At 35.4% G+C, this 19,410-nt stretch overlaps 1 long non-coding RNA gene across 1 annotated transcript in view; it reads right to left on the reverse strand.

The window, feature by feature from the left end:
- The window catches only part of LOC124428326, a 62,980-nt gene that overhangs the window by 18,151 nt on the left and 25,419 nt on the right, over nt 1-19,410 (reverse strand). The window lies entirely within an intron of this gene.

The following is a 19,410-nucleotide window of genomic DNA, read 5'->3' on the forward strand; positions in this document are numbered from 1 at the left end:
TATGTCGATATTAATCTATATTCTATATCGGATAAAGAATTCGTAATGGAATATATACATATGTAGTATGAGTGGCTTTGGACGACGATCGAAAACGACGAGGTATTCCAATCGAAATACTATATTTATTTGACGATCTGAAAAAGCTGACAATATTATTTTATGTCGAATAATCAATAGTATTAATATGTATTTCGAAATGATACAAATCTTTATAGAGATATTATCAAACTTGTAATATCATACACTTCAATTAAATATGGATGCAAAGTAAATATTAAAATAATTGAAATCATATTGAAAATAATTTCTTTTCCTTATCGTTGATATGACCAACTTGTTTGAAGATTATTATTACCATCAATCCTCGGAAAATCCAGAAAAATTATTAAAAGTTCGAAAGGTGACTTTGAAATCCTTGTTTGGTCCATCGTATTTAAAGGGATGATTACTAGGAAAAGTCTCTTTCTATCTCTCTCTCTCTCTCTCCCTCTCTCTCTCTCTCTCTTTTTATCCCTTCTATACGATTATTCAAGAGCAATAACCGTATAGATTTCCGGTAGGCAGGGAGAATTTTGCTTTCCGAGCAACTTCCGACGAATTTCACATCCGTTTTGGCATGGCAAACCTTCTACCACTAAACTGGCCAAGGATCGATAATGTATTCGACCGGTGAACGCCCCATCTCTCTCTCTCTCTCTTTCACTCTCCCTCTCTCTCTCTCTCTCTCTCTCTCTCTCTTTCTTTTCTTCTTGGATGCATCAAAAAAGAAAAAAGAATTGAAGGATCCTTCGCATCGTCGATACCGAAAGATAGGAAAACTAAAAGAGGAAGATAGATAGATAGATAGATAGATAGAGAGAAAGAAAGAGAGAGAGAGAGAGAGAGAGAGAGAGAGAAATAACAAATCCAGCTAAATAAGCCGTGGAAAAGGGATTCCCATAGGGAGCCAGATAGAGAGTGGAAATGTTCGATAGTGACCGGCGTTAAGCCGATAAAAAAAATATCAAGCAATACTGCTTCGGAAAAATCGGAAAAAGCTTCAACTTCTCTATGCGAAGTTTGTATTTATATATTTCTATGATACAAGAGAAATCGAAAAAATTAGCATTATCCTGTTTATTTATCACTAATTTTTTAATTCAAAATATTTATTGAATTTTTCGATGTGTACGAAAGAAAATATTTATATAAAAAAAAAAAAAAAAAAAAAAGAATGATAGTGAACAAAAAAAAAAATTGCATGAAAATTTAAATACATATTTCTTTCCTATAAAATATCGCTCTCTCTCTCTCTCTCTCTGACATCATTATACTCCATTCAGATCCATTTAAAAAAGAAAAAAATTTCCGAAGGTTCTTCTCATTCATAATGTTCTCTTTTAAAAGATATTTTAAAACATGTATTGCAACGAAATTATTAAAGATCTTAAACGACGATGTGTCTGGAGAGCATGAGAAAAAATATTTCTAGATGAATGTCATGGAAAAATAAAAGTGTTATTCACGAATTCACTTTGTCGTAGTCTTTCACGGATGAAGTGAACATTCTTTTCTCCCCAATCTTATCCCCTAAAATCCGTCATACTTATGATATTCCGAAAAGGAAGGAGATCCTCGTTGATGTCTCGAACTCGAAGAAATATCGTTTGTTAGATCCACGGATAGGACGAATAAAGCGTCAAAGATATATATTATCGATATTTTTTCGATTTACTCGAGTCAATTCGTTCGAAAAATACAATATCTGTTATTATCTATATCTATGTATAAAGTGTCTATGCAAAAATTATTTTAGAATAAAATTTGAATAAGTTTTTTTTTTTTTTTTTTTGAATCTGAATAATTTATATTTTAATGATCAAAAATTTTTCGATAATTTAACACACTATTTACGTATTATGTTAAACTACACAATTATTTTTACAGCTAAATAACGTACTACATGTATATGTATGTATTTCGTAAAATTTTTAAAAGGCATCAAGATTACGAAATTCCCTAAAGGGATATTTCAAACGTAATGAATTAATGGAGCACGTCGCAAGCCGAGGAAAATAAAAGGAGACGCTCGGTATGAAAATTTTTAAGTAAAGATGTCGGCGATCTCAAGAGCACGCGCTGGCGTTGATGAGTCAGAACGAACGTTTAGTAAAGCGATTTTATTTAGGAGTCTCGAAGAGCTAAGAAAACGACGTCTATAATCTAACTTTGTTAGTGTTACGATCGATCGATGAACGAAGAGAGATGAACGTCGATTATTTCCGTTCGTTTAATTCAATAAAATAATTTAGAAATATAAGAAATTTTACTTTAATTCTAAAATAGATGTTTCAAATAAAAGAGATCATTCTTATTGATCGAATATAATTCAAACATTTTGATAGATTTGAAAATAGTATTATTTAAATATATTACTTTTAAATATATCATTATGATAATTTATATAATAATTTTTCTATTTCTATTGTTTATTCCTACGAAAAATATGTATGACGTATTTGTGAACAGAAGTTGAATAGTCCATGGTCATTAATAATAGCTTCCTTCGTTGCATCCGAGTGTCACCGCTGCAAGTCCTTGGAAGCTCATAAAAGGAGAGAGAGAGAGAGAGAGAGAGAGAGAGAGAGGGAGAAAGGAAGAGAGATAGAGAAAGAGATAGAGATGAGACACAGGTATGACTAATTAATATGCTTGATAATCCGGTAGGATCTCTTGCATCTCTAGCGACGAACACGTTGTTCCTTGAGACCGAAGGAAAACGCAAATGTGCCCGAATTGATGCGGTTCCGCAATGTGGACCATTTCATTAACCGTCCATTCGTGTTATCCTCTCTCTCTCTTTTGTTCTTTCGTTCTTGTCCAAACGTATCACATCACGAAACGTCAGGATACATACAAAATAACGAAAATAGAATGTCGAGTAGAATCTAATATATTTCTTTTTTTTTTTGTTTTATATTAATCAACTATATATATATATATACATTTTTTTTATGTAAGATTTTATAATAAATATTATTTTTCATTATACTTTATTTTAAAGTTCTTTTCCACGTAATACTTCCCGTTTTGTTTATGTTAGGTTTTATATAATTCTGGGTTAAAAGCCGTGCGTTCTGACCTTTACACTTTTTAAAGCTGCTGAAATCTAATATATACGATCCGTATATACATAGATAAACAGTTTTGTATGTAAAAACTATATAAATGCGTACGCTCAAAATTAATTCATATTTGTAACTATCTAATCAAGTATTAATAAAATATCTTGGATAAATAAATAAATGTTAAAGAGAGCCCACGCATACGTATGTCAGAATAAAACGATTATTCTAACGTCTGGAAAAAGAGCTTGAAAAAGAAAAAGGAAAAGAAAATGAAAAAAAAGGAGAAAAAGAATACTATAAACGTTAGAAAGATCGTTGAATGAATAGCCTTGGGTGACGCCTACGGCGCCTCTCCTGCGATTCCCACAGGCCATGGGGAATCTATATGGAACGCTATTGTGTCTGGGGTCCCGTAACGCCTCAGGGTGTTTTATCATCGACCATTATATCGGCATCAGGAAACCCTCCTCCGTTTGCCCAGACCACAGTCGTTCTTACCCTTGATCCCAGTGAAACGTTGCGCCTTCCCGAAAGACAATGGCCGTACGTCTTCCTAAAGAGACAAAGCCTTCGAACGACGATCTTCTTTCAAGTGTTACGAGAGAGAAGAAAGAAAGAAAAAGAGAGTGGCTCGTTATATTTCTTTATATACATATACATATATATACATATTTAAATTTTTTACTTCTATTTATAGATATTATTATGCAATTGGTATTAACCCCCGTCTACATTTCCTCGCACCATTATTATCATTTTAATTAATATATAATTTGTTACTGATCCACCGATTGATACAAAATAAAAATTAATTAAATAAAAAGAGAAATAAAAAAAAACAAAAAAAGCAGTAAGTTTTTTCAAATAATTTTTCTATCGAAGTTTAACAAGTTTGCAAGCTCATGGCATAGATGAAAAATATTGCTATAAAGCGTAGGGTGGATTAGCGCAAAGCAGAAAGTACAGCGGAGCTCATAATTTGCAACTAAAGTGGCCGAGCAGCACTCGGCGTTAACGGTAACGCATGAGCGTATCCAAGTCGTCGTGCCACTAAGCGTAACGTAAAAGTAACGCGCCGCGGAAAACAGGCCGAACCTTTTTTCCGTTCCGCCTAATAACGTTATCGTTTGCTATCGTAAAAATTCAACGAACGTTAACGCTCGATTCCTACTTGCGAAAGCCCTTTCTTTCCCGTATTTCGTTTCAAATCTCAGATTTAACAAAAAGGAAAAGAAAAAAGAAAAGAAAAATTGGAAAACGTACAATACACCCCTATATCTTTTCTTAAATCGTTTCGCCTTTTTATATTATACATCATATCGGATTATAAGACGACATTATTTTATTTCAAATAGGTATGAACTGAATGAAATGATTATTTCTTCAAAAAAAATTAATCCGACTTTCTTTATTATAATAAAATTGAGATAAAAGAATCATGATATAAGAGAGAAAGGAAAAAAAAAAAAGAAAAAAAGTATCGTTTCTGATGATCTCTAAGTTGAAAAAAAAAAAAACCGAGGAGAAGACGCGGACCAAAGTGACATAACGACAAGTCAGTTAATCAACCGAACAGAGGAAAAAGTTGCTTCATCCTGAACGTTGGTCGCAAAAGTTTCATAAAACTTGGCAGACGGCTTGGTAAGCCAAGTGTACACGTACCAACTAGACCGATAGCCAAGCTAGAGAGTAGAGTAGAGATTTTTACTGGAGCCACCCTCTCGCCGCCTCCCCCTCATCGCGCTCTTTCCTTTCTCTCTATCTCTCTGTGTATTTCGAAGTACGTATCCCACTACACAACAGTTCGATAATGAACGTAGGGAACACGTGCCAATGGATCCAATGTTATCCCGTAGAACGTCGTTTTTACGAAATACCTATTGGATATCGGATTCTTACTCCTCTAAAGTCGTCATCATCGTTATTGCATTCGTAGTTTAGCTAGTATCACGTCGATGGCTCGTTTAAGAGATATTCAAATTCGAAGCGTTCAGAGCCGAGTGTTTATAGGCGGATTTTCGCAAGGACCCTAATTTTAGTATAGTATAGTCACAGACACACATCTACCATCAGAGAGAGAGAGAGAGAGAGAGAGAGAGAGAGAGAGAGAGAGAAACATAATATACATACACATATATAATATATATATATATAAATGTAAATATATATATTGTATATATATATATATATGTCCAAAGAGTCGGAAATCGTTTGCGTGAGTCCAGGAGCCAAGTTCTTCGCCCTCGTACGTTCGTTTCTCCCCTTTTCCCCCGTCCCTCCACCCCTTGGCTTTCATCCACGTCGGTCTATATGGCTTTCGGATTAGTGGCACACGAGCTTATAGGGAACACCGAGAGAACTGGTGATCACCCTTCGCGAGCTCTCTCGATGATTGCCCTTATACGAGGGTCCAGCGATCGTCGAAATAAATGCGACCTGTATCGTCGCTCAGTGTTGGCTTTGCCGTCGTTATTAAATGCCGAAATTGGCCTTCTCTCGCTTTGCTCTCCGTTTTTGACCAACAAAGAAATTGACTGTCTTTTCCCTCGTACACAATCAATATTATTATCCTATTTAAATTAAGACATTCATGCTTTTCCAATTGATTTTCTAGATTTTTTTTTTACGTTCTTTATCCACTTATTTTATATTATATATTTTTTTTTCGTATTACTTTATTGCATTAATATAACGTCTAATATTTATTTTTATTATTTATCGTATCACAACGTAATATATATTTTATCTTGTTCATTTTTATGATTCACAGGAAACAAATCTTTCTTTTCTTTCTCTCTCTCTCTTTCTTTTCTTTTCTTTTTTTTTTCACTAGACAAACTTGAGTTTCTGTCAACCGAAACCCTTCTCGGGGTCTTTCACGAGCAGTGTAAATTTTTCTAACTCTCTAGGATCGCCTAACTTTGGCCAAAAGCACGCTGGAAAACGATTAAAGTTACGCTCGAGCGTTTTATCATATTAAACGCCTTCATTTCCCTCGTCTCCCTCACACAGCGAACGTATCGAATAAATCATTTTAAAGCACTTCCAACGCTTCGTCCTGTGGTATCGGCTACGACCTCTTTCGACCCTCTCTCTCACCCCTAGCATCACCCCTATAGAGAGTGACTTACGATGAGAAGGGTGGGGGGCTATCTAAAGACCAACAATTACAACGTACAATTTATTTATGATATCGCGATTGCGCACCAACGTTAACGTATAAACGTTAACGAGACTAGGATTAAGGGTGAAATATTTTTAAAGGTATTTTTGGAGCCTTTAAAAGATCATTTCTTCTTTAAAGAGTATAACCAATGTTTCAAAAAATCAATACTATTATTATTATTATCATTTCCTTGCTAATTTCTACTTACAAAAGTAATGCTCTACCGTGTTACATTTTTTCTTTTTTTTCCCTCTCTCTCTCTCTTTTCTCTTTTTTTTTTCTTTCTTTTTTTACTAGCTGTCACCATAAAGAAATATCCTCATTGGTCGATAAAAAAAAATGATGTAACAAGTAGAATTATCGAAGGCAGATGCGTGTTCTGCGAGTTTAATCGAGCTTTCTATCTCGATACGATCGATCATAAAAATTTCTACGGTCTTGCTATTACCATGATATCGTTCTAACGTTCGTGCGAAAAACTTTTACGACAAGTCAAAGTATCGAATCGATTCGAGCGAAAATCTGTAACGCGATAAGCTTCTCCCGTTGATATCGAATGGATATTTTATCGACGTTTCGAACTGCTTGGGATTTTCTCAAACAAAGAGAAAGAGAGAGAGAGAGAGAGAGAGAGAAAAAAAAAAGAAAAAAAAAGACGTCAATGAAAGGAGAGATGATGATTACCTATAGTCTGTTTCTGTAGAATCTCCTTAGGGTGTAGAGAATCTCGATCTGGAACTTGAGCCGAATCGTAGGCCTAATCCTAAGCGTAATCCTTTCTAATCCCATGGGAAAGCCGTTGAGATCCCCACAAACCGGCCATCTATTTCTAATGCCTACTAATCGCTAATCCCATGACCAATCGACCCTAACTTACTCGATTTGCTGATGCTCAGAAAGCATGCTTCTCTTTTCTTTTTTTTTTTTTTTGGTTTTATTCTCTTTCGTTTCTAAATGTCCTCGATTTTGATACAAGCATTGGGATGGACCTGTTAAGTATTCTCTTAGAATTCAACCGAAAATCTTCTATCGATCATAGTGACGTACATATAAAAATATCCAAACAATTACAGATATGAGATTTTTCAAATATTACTCGTTGTTAGAGAAAATCAAACGTCAAAGATTTTTCTAATGAAACGTTTCAAATAACAAATGACTTTTCAATGAACATTCCAATAATCTTTCGAATTATCCTAAAGATTATAAGATTAATAGAAAGATTATCAAATCGATTGGAATGGATTAATTAATCGAACGGATTGGAATGTATTAATTGAGCCTCGGAAAAGAATTAGTATGACAAAATTGCAAAAGATGTTGACATACCAACCGAATATAAACCTCCCTCGTTCATCTTTATTCCTACCTCGACAAAGCTCGTAAGCTGACGAGGAGCTAGTTCTCGTTATTCGGCCGTTCGAGCATCGGTGTCGTACCGAATCAGCACTTCGTGAGCACTAAGTGCTGCTAATGTCGTCCGTGTACCGTTTGCCTTGATGGATGAGGATCCATCTTCCTACTCTCTCGCTCTCACTCACCCTTCTAGGTTCTCACCGATGAGAATCGCGTTACACGAACAGACTGTATGTTCTCACCCAAAATACGTGGATTAGACGTCCCTCTCTCTCTCTCTCTCTCTCTCTCTCGTACGCATCTCATATGCAATTTCACATTAATTTTATTCCAACTTCTTTGTATACATAATCATAATAAATACATTTCATTCATAAAATCAAAGCAATTCATCTAATGAAACAAGATAAAGAGAGAAAGATGAAAAAAATCTCTTACTAATTATTATAAAGAAAGATATAGATAAAAATCTCGCATCTGGTGTCGTAATTATCTTCAAACTCTTTTTGATCTTCTCGTTAAGAAAAATATATATTATTATTAGAGGAAAGAAGCTTTTCCCGAGATTGCTGAATGAAACGAAGGGGGAAGATAGGATGACTCTACGTGATAGAATTAACAAAGATATCTTTTTTATCGCTTGTTCAAGACAAAAAGAAAAAAAAAGAAAAGAAAAGAAAAGAAAGGAACAAAAAAAGAAAAAAAAAGAAAAAGAAAAAAAAAGAAAAAGAAAAAAGAAGAAAAAGAAAGGAAAAGAATAGGAAGGAAAGGAAAGATAGGGACGAGAAAAAGTTAAAATAATAAGTATCTACATTTCTATTAGAAAATCACAAAGTGATTGTATCTTTCCATTAGAATTTACCATGGAAATGGACCATTGGTAAGAACGTAGAAACTCATCGATAACCAAAGTCGATCGTTACCATAGAAATTCATCGGCTTTGGAGGCGTGGTTCTTCGACACGAACATAATTTTCCTTGACCGAAATGGAAGCTAAAGACAGACATACAGACAGACAGACAGATAGATAGATAGAGAGAGAGAGAGAGAGAGAGAGAGAGAGAAATAGCCAGAAGATTACCAAGCTATATCGGCTCAAGATTAAACCACGTCCTATCTCTAGGTGGGAAGTTCCTGTCTATATTGCGAGAATATACGCGAGCTCTTAAACGTTCTACATAGAAGAGAGAGAGAGAGAGAGAGAGAGAGAGAGAGAGAGAGAGAGAGAGAAAGAGCAAGAGAAATAGAGAGAGAGTAGTAGTAGGCAAGCTATAAGGAGAAGGAAGGCGTCATAGCGTCTCAGCACCTCAGCTTACAGCTTGCATCCATCGTTAGAACGTGGCTTCGTTCTAATTAACAGGCTAGATGGAGCTACTATTTCGGACAATTAATTGCGAACTACGTGACCACCCTTTGAATTTTCTGGCTTCTCATTCGCGTATAGTTATTTCTAATGAGAACAGTTTATATTCAACAGGCGATATTCGATTCTGTCTGTGTTCCATTTTATTTACTCATTTCAACATCTATATATTATGTTTATGTTAATTACTTGGAAAATTGTAAGCATTAACTGTTTTATCATTTATTTAATTAAATTCGTAATAATTATGTATGTTATTATTAATTTTCAACGTTCAATCGAATGATAATATATCATTTCCATTAATGATAAAAGAAAAAAAGAGAGAGAGAGAGAGAGAGATCATGAAAAGAATACTTGTCAGCGTCTTTCTTGAAGATAGTGAAGACATTTTAATCAATAAAAGGCACGCTTATCTCTCGCATAGAATGCATACATATATGTATACGTAAAGGTACGTGAGTGCATATACACATATAATAATTATCCTTCAAAGCGTTGCAATTTACGTGCGACGATTCTACTTATCGCTCGCGCGTACGCTCGTAATTCAGCACTCGTGAATACATCATCATACACGTAACGCGCACGGCGAGAGGCAAGTAACACCGAGGCCGACGAGATTCGTGACCGCAACGATATTTCAAGCTTCATCCTATTATGATCGTGTTCTTAATACAAGGAAAAGTGATTTTAATGCGTTCGGGGAACGAACGTACACCGATAATCAGACTTCCTTGCTACACCAAGCTACTCGTCATTTTTGTTGCTCGTTAAAACGATTGCGATCTCATTCTTTTATGAACTTAAAATTATTGCTCATTGTTGCATAATTCAACGAAGAGAAAAATTCTTCAAACACATCTCACGCTCATCATTTTTGTCTCTCGAATATAAATTGTTTTTTTTTTTTTTTTTTTTTTTCTTTTTTTTTATATACCTACGATCACTTAACGAAATGAGTTTTCATTTAGGGGGGGAGGGCCGGAGGCGAGGGTGGAAAAGTGATTAATTAAAAGCAACGTTCTATTGCACAAGGATGTAGACATCGGGCTTGTTCATCTCTTATCTAAAGGTGGACACTGAAAAAGTGAGAAGATCGGACTTCATCTTTCTCTTTCATCCTTTTTTTCTTTCCTTCGTACAGGTACACATGAGATAGAAAAAGATGAATAGAATACTTCTCGTCGTAGTCGTCACCGGAGCTTCTCTCTCGCACCTTTTCCTCTTCCAGCCCTTTCTCCAGCCGACTCGACACTCTCCAAGTCCTCTTTTCGAGCCTCCACGATTCCTCCACGAGCTCGCAACGAGAGTTTTCAAGTCCCTCGCGGCTAGTGACTTCTTTGTACGTTCGTCGGTTGCCTCGGCAACCCCAGAGAGTTTGCCCAGCTTTAAATATGTAGTTTCGAATTAGTCGGGTACAACGCCGCCGCTATAACCGCAAACAAGTCTCTAAGACGCGATGCAGGAGTCCACCGACACCACCACCATCATCACCACCATTGCCAGCATCACCCTTTGGCAAAAGGGACAAAGAGCTCTTCACTCGTCGCTCTTTTTTCCTATCCTTCGGACCTTTCCAGGTAGACCCTATGATCAGACTGACTGAGTCTACCTTTTGATTAGCTTGATTACACTTTCTCTGACTTTTTTCTTATATAATTTCTATATATATATTTTTTTTCTCTCTCTCTGTCTCTTTCTCTCTTCTTCTTTCTAATTCTATTTCTTGTAATTATGAAACATCGAAGAAAAGTTTCAAGTTGAAATCAAGATCACCAAGAAAGAGAGAGAGAGAGAGAGAGAGACATTTTTCTCTTCTCTCAATTATAACTTTGTCGTTCGTTCAGGCAGAAGCTCGTTAATTAAAGTATCGACGACCTCACGAAGACGAGTAGCAGTGAACTTTGACTTTTTCAAGATGAGAAACAACTTTTCTATCTATTTGAGAAGAAAATAGGATTGTCATCATAGACAGATGGTTTTACAGATGGGTTGTGTCGAAACGATTTTTTAAAAATGATTTTCAAGAATATTTTCTTCTTGTTATTAAAGTTCAGTCTTGGTACAATTGGAAAATTGGACCTTACGATCATCCGATACTAACAAAAAGATAAACACTTTGAAACTGACGATCAGCTGATTGTCAGTGACAAATTATTATACACGATGATGTTCTATAAACCTCTTTGTAAGTAATCTCATATTTATGAGATATGTAAATGCATACAATATCACTCTCATTTTATGGAACAATAGTAATTCATCGTGGTCATAGTATGCGTATAGAATTAATCGAATAATCACAACATGCGTGTTTAGTTTCATCGAACTGGGCATGAGTATTAGCTATGTAGATTATGCTTATATTAGTCGGTCATTTTGTGTGTCGCATATAACGTATAAAATATACGTTTACTTGCATACAAAAAGCTTTAGACCTAACTCTAATTCTAATAACAGCTAGTTTTATCTGTGCGAATAATGCACATGATCGTTCGTTCACTTTGCCTTAACATTTTCGAGAGATGCACAAATTCCTCTAGCTTGGAAAAATTTTGATAAAGCTAGGAAGAGAAGAGGAATTTTGCGTGGATATTTCGAAAAGTTTTGCGACCGATCGTTCGAAGCGACGACGCTGCTTATGGTGGATGATGGAACGATCAGTATGCGAATAACATGCGAAACGCGTGGATAGAAGCTGAGGCAACAATGGCGCCAAATGTTATCGATAACGTCAAAGCTTCAGAAAATGTTTACCAACTCTGGACATTCTTTATTTTCTTTCACTTTTTCGACCTATCTATAAATGGAGACATATTATAGTCATTATCACGATACCACGAAAGTTCACTCTTGCTAAGTGAAGAGCCGAACTTGATCTGACAAAAAAAAAGGAAAAAAAAAAAAAGAACAAATCTTGTTCGTCCGAAGATTTTCTCTTCGATAATGTCTTCCTTGGCAAGTTCGAAGATACATTACTTTTTATAAATCCTGTTAGAAAAAGGAAAAAAAAAAAAGGAAAAGAAATATTGGAATTGTCGTTTCACTTTGCTATATCTTCGAGATTTCCTTACAATCGATATAAGATCGAACACGGAGATGATCATTTTAATATCGTTAAATAATAATTGACGTAATTAATATACGATAACATTATCAATTATTAAAATTGCTTCATTTTATATGAAAATGAAATTCAACGAGTTAAATGCAACGATTTTACTTTCCTTCGATCCTTTCCTTTGTTCCTCCTTAATGGCCGTCGTATAACCTTTCTTTCCTCTCTCTCTCTTTTTCTCTTTTAGAATTCGCCCTTTAAGACCATCCCTGAGTTGGACGATAGCACTTTAAAGAACGTTATCTCTGAGAAGTGTTTTCACCGGATATGTCTTCATCCTTTCTTTTTCTTTCTTACACGAACGTTTCATTTCTCGTCGCGAGAGACGAGAGGAAAAGAAAAATCATGACCGGCCAGCTGGATAAAGCGGCAGGCTATGGAAATCGCAAGAATCTAAATATTTATGTCTCTCTCTCTCTCTCTCTCTCTCTCTCTCTCTCTCGTGTGTACATAACGGACATTTTGCGCCAACTACTCAACGAATGGGTGCACGTGAACGCATTCCCGCCACAGATTTAAACGTTACTGTAGATCGCATATATATATATATAAATATATACATCTATATCTATACGTGTATATATGTATACGTATATAACACGTCATGTTTCAACATTCTGCGATGCGTCGGCTTTTCGTTGAAGAAAATGAAAAAAAAAAAAAGAGACACAGAAAGAGAAAAAGAGAGATAGACGTACACTTTTGGGAAGTAACTTAAATATTTCATTCCAACGAATGAATTCTGTCATTCCATTCTGCCTTGACATTTTCAGAAATAAAAATATAAAAGATAATTTCAAATTTTTTAATTCCGACTATGATACTACATATTTTATTACAATAAAAGTCTTTAGAGAAAAAAAAAAAAGAAAAAAGAAAAAAAGAAGATAAAATGTATCACTATCTTCTTTCACGTCATTTTCTACAAACTTTTAAATAGTTCTTTACGTAAATGTCTATCTCTCTCTCTCTCTCTCTATCTTGACTATCCTCTAGCGATCCTCTAGCGATCCTCTTGGCTATCCTCCTCTTTACGATGGCTAGCCAGTAATAAAGTACAGTCGCAATCCGCATCGAATCCTTGGCTCGAGTCCGTACGCCACTCTGTTCGTATGTACGTCGGATTAGGAGAGATTTGCGAATACTCCTGGTAGAGAAAGAAAGAAAGACAGAGAGAGAGAGAAAGAGAGAGAGAGAGAGAGAGAGAAAGGAACAACGAAATTCTCTTCACTTGACTCGCCTATTCTTCTGCACGTCTATCGAAACGAAAAGAACGTATTTCAGTGAAAACGCCGATAATTCCAGCTTCGATCTCGTAGACGTCGCAAAAGCTTCAGACTTTCAACCTTTTCTATCGGAACCGCATAGATCTTTCTTTTTAAAACGAATGGGGATCTATCGAAAAGCGAAACTTTTTTTTATTGCAAACTATCTAATTAATTTTATCGTCCAACATGAATTCTACTATTTTACTTTACTTTATATAAAAATGAAAAGACAGATCGTTTGTCTATTTTTTTTCTTTCTTTCTTTCCTCTTCTTCTTTTTTTTTTTTTTTCTTTTTTCAAACAATTATAACCAAACGTTCCTGATATTCCCATAATTTTCAACGGGCGCTAACACACCGATATAGATACTCTTCAGCGAATTTCTAAGACAATATCTAATTTATTAAAAATCAAATGAATCGTATGCATGTGTTTGTTAATAAACAAAAAGGATAATATTATGTGTGTACAACAATAAACAAAGAATAGAATTTTACGAAACAAAGAATAAAACTTTGAAAAACGAATTCGAATGTGTAAGTAGTACAAGGGAAGAATGAAAAGCTCAAAAGCTAAACAAACTTTTAGTCATCTGAATGGATTTCACGAAAAGCTAAAGCTACTCGAGAAAACAAACGCTTTTCTCGATGGCTTGCTAACATTTCCTCTCTCTCTCTCTCTCTCTCTCTCTGTCTCTCTCTTTCTCTAGTTTGTTTTTATAGAACGCATTGAGATAAGCACCAAAGAAATTGAATTAAATGAAAAAGATTGGCGAAGAGGTGGATATTAATCAACGTCAATTAGCGTGCGTGAGCAGCGACGCTCAGTTAAGTGCCTCCTCCTCCTTCTCCTCCTCTTCTCTCTCTCTCTCTCTCTCTCTCTCTCTGACACACACATACACACATGGACCTACCCCAAGGTTTCTCAATGCCTCTTGAGAACGTTCGTGTGGAAAGTAACGACATGGTATTATTATGAGAAGAGAACGTCACGAAATCGTGACACGCAGGACCGTTTAATGTCCACCCTTCAGTGATTCCGAAAACGCGACAACGCTTTTTTTTCCCTTTCCTGTTGGATTTCCCGCCTTTTCCTCGCTCTTCCTTCGAACACTTCCTACCCTTCTTTCAACGTCGCGTCATGTTGGCGATCATAATCGAATAGAAAGCATGCTCGTTAAAGATAATCTTAAAAAAGAGAAAAAAAGAGAGAGAAAGGTGGGAGTAGAAGAGTGAGTAAAGGGCAACTAGAGCTTTCCATAGTCATCATTAAAATTAGCGTCGTCAAAATTAGCACCGTTATTATCGCATAAAGAGAGAACTATATCTCTCTGTGTGTGTGGGTGTTTGACATTAAAATAGAAAAATGAAACGATTTAATAAATAAAGTATTAAAAATATAAAATGCGCGATCGTTGTATATTTTAAACATCGTAGGTATTTAACATAGAACTATTAGATTTATTTTATCAAGAGAAAAAGAGAGAGAGAGAGAGAGAGAGAGAGAGAGAGAGAGAGAGAGAGAGAAATAAAGTAGTTTAGAGCGGTGGTCGTTGCTCACCTTTAATCGAGGTAAACTCTTAAACGTCCCCGCCATAAATCTCAACTCATTAGCATAACGCATTAGAGAGCGTGGCCGCGCGCAATTAAGTAAGTATGCCATTCTCGACTTTCCGGTGTATTTCTCCTTTGGGAGTCGAATGGTAGGGAGAACAGGAAAGGGAAAGGGAAAAGGGCTAGGAGAAACGCAAAGGCTGTTGCCGCATTATCCTTTTCCGTTACGCTTGACCCCAGCATCCCTACCGTCGCTGCAGTTCGCTTAAAAAAAAAAAAAAAGAAAGAGAGAGAACGAAATAAAGAGAAATCATCCCCTATTTTCAACTTGATCCCTCTTGATCGATGGCCACGTTAAGTTCTCCCTTTTAGGGTGTCCTGCTATTGTTATTTAACGCGAGATCGAGCTTGCCTTCAAATAACTTGGCTATCTCTTCCTTTCCTTCTTTCTCTTTTACTCTCTTCCACTCGCTCCTACCATTTCTCTGACGTTAGCCGAAAGACGAAACCCAACCCAGGGATCACCCTTCTCTTCTTTCTCGTTGGCTCCTAGACTACCACACGTGCTCTCATCCCTGATCTTTAGCTTGATCTCGCGATTCCGGATCGTTCGATCCTTCGAGATGGCTGCAGAAACCAGGAAAGATCTGTTAGGGTCGATTATCTCAAATGCGATGTGTACGAAGAATCGAATTACTTTCCTTCCTACTATTACTACTATTACTACTACTATTACTACTAATACTATTATTATTATGATTATTATTACTAAAAGTCTCGACAAATATGTTGGTAATCCTTTTTCAATAATTCTCTTTTATCCAAAGAATTGATAATGATTACAAAATGGACACTTTTATTATTCAGGTATTTTACAAAATGCATAAACTCGTATTTCGTTTTATCTACTTTTCAAGAGAGAACTTGTAGGAAGAAGAGAGAAAAAAAATATATTAAATATCGTTAGTTCTCCTTTAACATACCGATCTCTCCACGTTAAATGTGGTAAAGGTTCGATCGATTGCTAATATCCAGCAGCTCTCGTTACATTTACATCGTCACGACTGACCTGATATTAATTATTGAATATCCGAGAAAGTCTTCTTTTAGACCATTCAATTCGACATGATGCAATTCCGTATTGTTATTATCGTCAGCAATTTTATTTCCGTTAAATGAATGCCTTCAACTAGTTCGTACTTCCTGCTATTCTCTATTTCCGAGAGAATATAATAAATGCCAAGAAAAGAAAAGAAAAAAAGAAAAAAAGAAAAAAAACGAAAGAAAAAAAAGATACGAAAGATTTTAAATACTCCATCGAAAAATACGGATTATATTACGGTCGTAATATAGCAGCTGAAATAAACCTTTGATACACTCGTACATCTTTATACATACATTAAATCGTATAATTATTTCGCATTTGAAAGAAAAAAATAATCATAAATATTAATAAAATTTCAGTAAAAATTACAAATATTTTTAATAGATAATCTTCATACGTATGCCTATCGAAAGAACATATATATATATATATATATATATATTTTTTTTTTCAATTGTTCAATAATTTACTATATATTAATATATATGCATGTATTATATAATTTTTCTCCCTTTCTCATGTGTGTATATTTCTTCTCTCATTTCTCATCTCTTTTCGTTCGTTTGTTCTGACTCACCAGGAGATTCCGCATTCGACGATGCTGCGACCGAAGTAGAAAGAGGGGTGGAGGATAGTTAATATTTCACGCGTTAATGCGAGCCTGAATATTTCACCGTTGGACGTATATGTACGTGCATACATAGGTACGTACGCGTTTCGTCTACCATACTTCTTCCCACCCATCTCCCTTATCGTTAGGCTCGCATCGCTTTGTACCCAGCTCCTCTATGCCCGATAAATTTATCCACGACGACGATATGGTAGTATGACTCCTTTATACTTTTTCAACGCTTCGACTGTTTCGAAAATATAAACATTTTAATATTTTACACAATTATTTCGCATATCTCAAGTACGAAGAAACAATACGTTCATTTAGCTATAGTTAATTATAAGATTATTATGTCGATCTTTAATCCTTCTAAATCAAATAAACTATTTAAAATATCTATTAATAAATTATCATTCCATGAATTTAACAGTATGCCTTACAATCGATTTGATATTATTTATTTATAGATATCATCATTTTTACTAATACTTTATTTTGTTAACCTATAAGATTAAATCTTTTATACAAACGATTTAGGCTGGTAAAAAGAATATAAAAAAGAAATAATACATATATATATATATATACATATATAAATGAATGAAGTAATAGTCTATTCATGGAAACATCCAATGCAATTCTATAAATAAAGGTAAATTGAAGAAATAATAATGTCGAGTAAAAGTCTAAATAAAAAGGTAGATTACACGGTAGGAAAGATGTTTCTTGCTTATAAGTCGAATCCCAGCTAAAAGTGACTAACGTCCTGGCGTTCGTAGCGTAGATATGTTGTACGTACACACAGGTGGAACGGAGAAAAGTCATTACGTGGAGGATATCCGAGAGAACAGGAGAGAATACGTATGCGTCATCTGGGAGAAACGAGCATAGTACCAAGAGCAAGAAGCATCTTCCGTCCCGCGTGAAATCTCGTTTCGCGGTCCGCTTCGCGTACACGAATAATGCGTGTAACGTAAGGATGCTGTGCCACGTGCGTTGACGTTCTCAAAAAACAACAAAAAAGAAAGGAAAAAAAAAGAAACGAACAACAAAATGAAACACATAAAAGAAGAAGAAGAAGAAGAAGAGAGAAAGACGGAAAAAAAAATGATGAAATAAAGAGAGGGAGAGAGAGAGAAGGAAAAAGAATAGAAAGGATTTTTCCTATGAAACATAAAAGTCGAAAAGATGACTAAAAAAGGGAAAAAAAAAAGTGCATGTTCGTAATAAGTAAAAAAAATAAAGTAAAAGAAAAATAAGTAGAAAGAAGATAAAGGGTGAACCCTATACAGAACATAATAGTACCATCCCCTGTCGTTGGAAGTACAGTGAGTTAGGGGGTGTCGTCGTTCCTACGCTATACTATCGAGCCAACCCCGTAATTATGTGAAACGAAGCGTGGAGCTGCGGTACGCGTTAACGTTCCGCGGTAATAGGAAGTGATAATTTGTGGATAAACGTGATATATTTTCTTGTTTTCTCTCCTACATCCATACAACATTACAACTGGCTTTCGTCTCTCTATTCTTCGATGTCGTACGAAAAAGGAATGTTTCTATCCTTTGATGCGAATACACGCATCTCTATCCCTTATCCCTTTACAAGATTAATGTCGATCAATTTTATTATCATTTGCGGGAATAATATAATTGAAATAATAAAAAGATCATTTGAGAAAATTTCACTCGTTCATTCCTATCTTCCTTTTTACACTTTAAACATCATTTTAGATTTTGAGGAAAATGTTGACCCGCTTTTCGAAGGCTCGCTGCTACTTAACTTTAAAGCGGGGTCAAACCCATCGAAAGAAAGTTCCTTACTAATTTAACGGAATTCCACTTTGGAAGGAAGTTTCATCAAGTTCCATCCTCGCATCTTTGCGAAAAGATAGGGACGCGTTATCGTTTTCTTCTACCTTCGAATCCTTTAAAGCTCGATGCTCGAAGAAACAAAGTACGGAGTTCGGTGAAAGAAAAAGTTATGTGGTTTGAAGAAAACGACGTATAGAAAAAGGCAATACAAAGTGAAACATCGTTTCGCTTTCTTCTAAGAGTTTCTTCCGTTCGAAAGGGAATTCGAAGGTCCATCGGACAAGCCCTTTTCGTTCTCAACCCTCCTCGATCTCTACCCTTTACTCGAGGGCTTAACGGATATCGGATATCCAACGAGCGACCTAAAAGCCCGTTCGTGTGTCGCTCAGACTCAATTAATAAAGCAATTCGATCATGGCAATTAGGCTCGTTAGCAAGCGTGGATATCGGGCCGAACCAAATATGCCAGTGCACCGCAGGAATACGTCTAGTTGGTAATATCTAAACTACTAATCCTCTTCGTTTTTGCAATCTTTTTTATCGTTACTCGTCGAGTACAAATATAAAGAACTGTGTTCTATTACATAAATTCGTAAAATTAACTACGTCTCTATAATATGTTTTACTAACATTTCTTTTTACTTATTTTTTTTTTTTTTTTTAACTAGCAAATAATTAAACAAAAAAGGCATAATAATAATTTAGATACTTTCAAATTGTAGATGAAATTAAAGTATCGATCGGGAAAGAGCTTTCGAATATTACACTGAATAAAATGTTGTAGAAGGAAATTCTTAGGATTTCTCGTCGTACCTTTTACAAGCTTGATATTTCCTCGACGTAGATACAATAGTGTACCAAGCTACGAAGAAAATCCCAAAAGACTTTGTACGCTTTTTACGTGCGATGATTACGGCGAGCAGGTATGCGAAAGCAAGACATC

This window comes from Vespa crabro, chromosome 12 (genome assembly GCF_910589235.1).
Source record: "Vespa crabro chromosome 12, iyVesCrab1.2, whole genome shotgun sequence".
In the NCBI taxonomy this organism is placed as follows: Eukaryota; Metazoa; Arthropoda; class Insecta; order Hymenoptera; family Vespidae; genus Vespa; species Vespa crabro.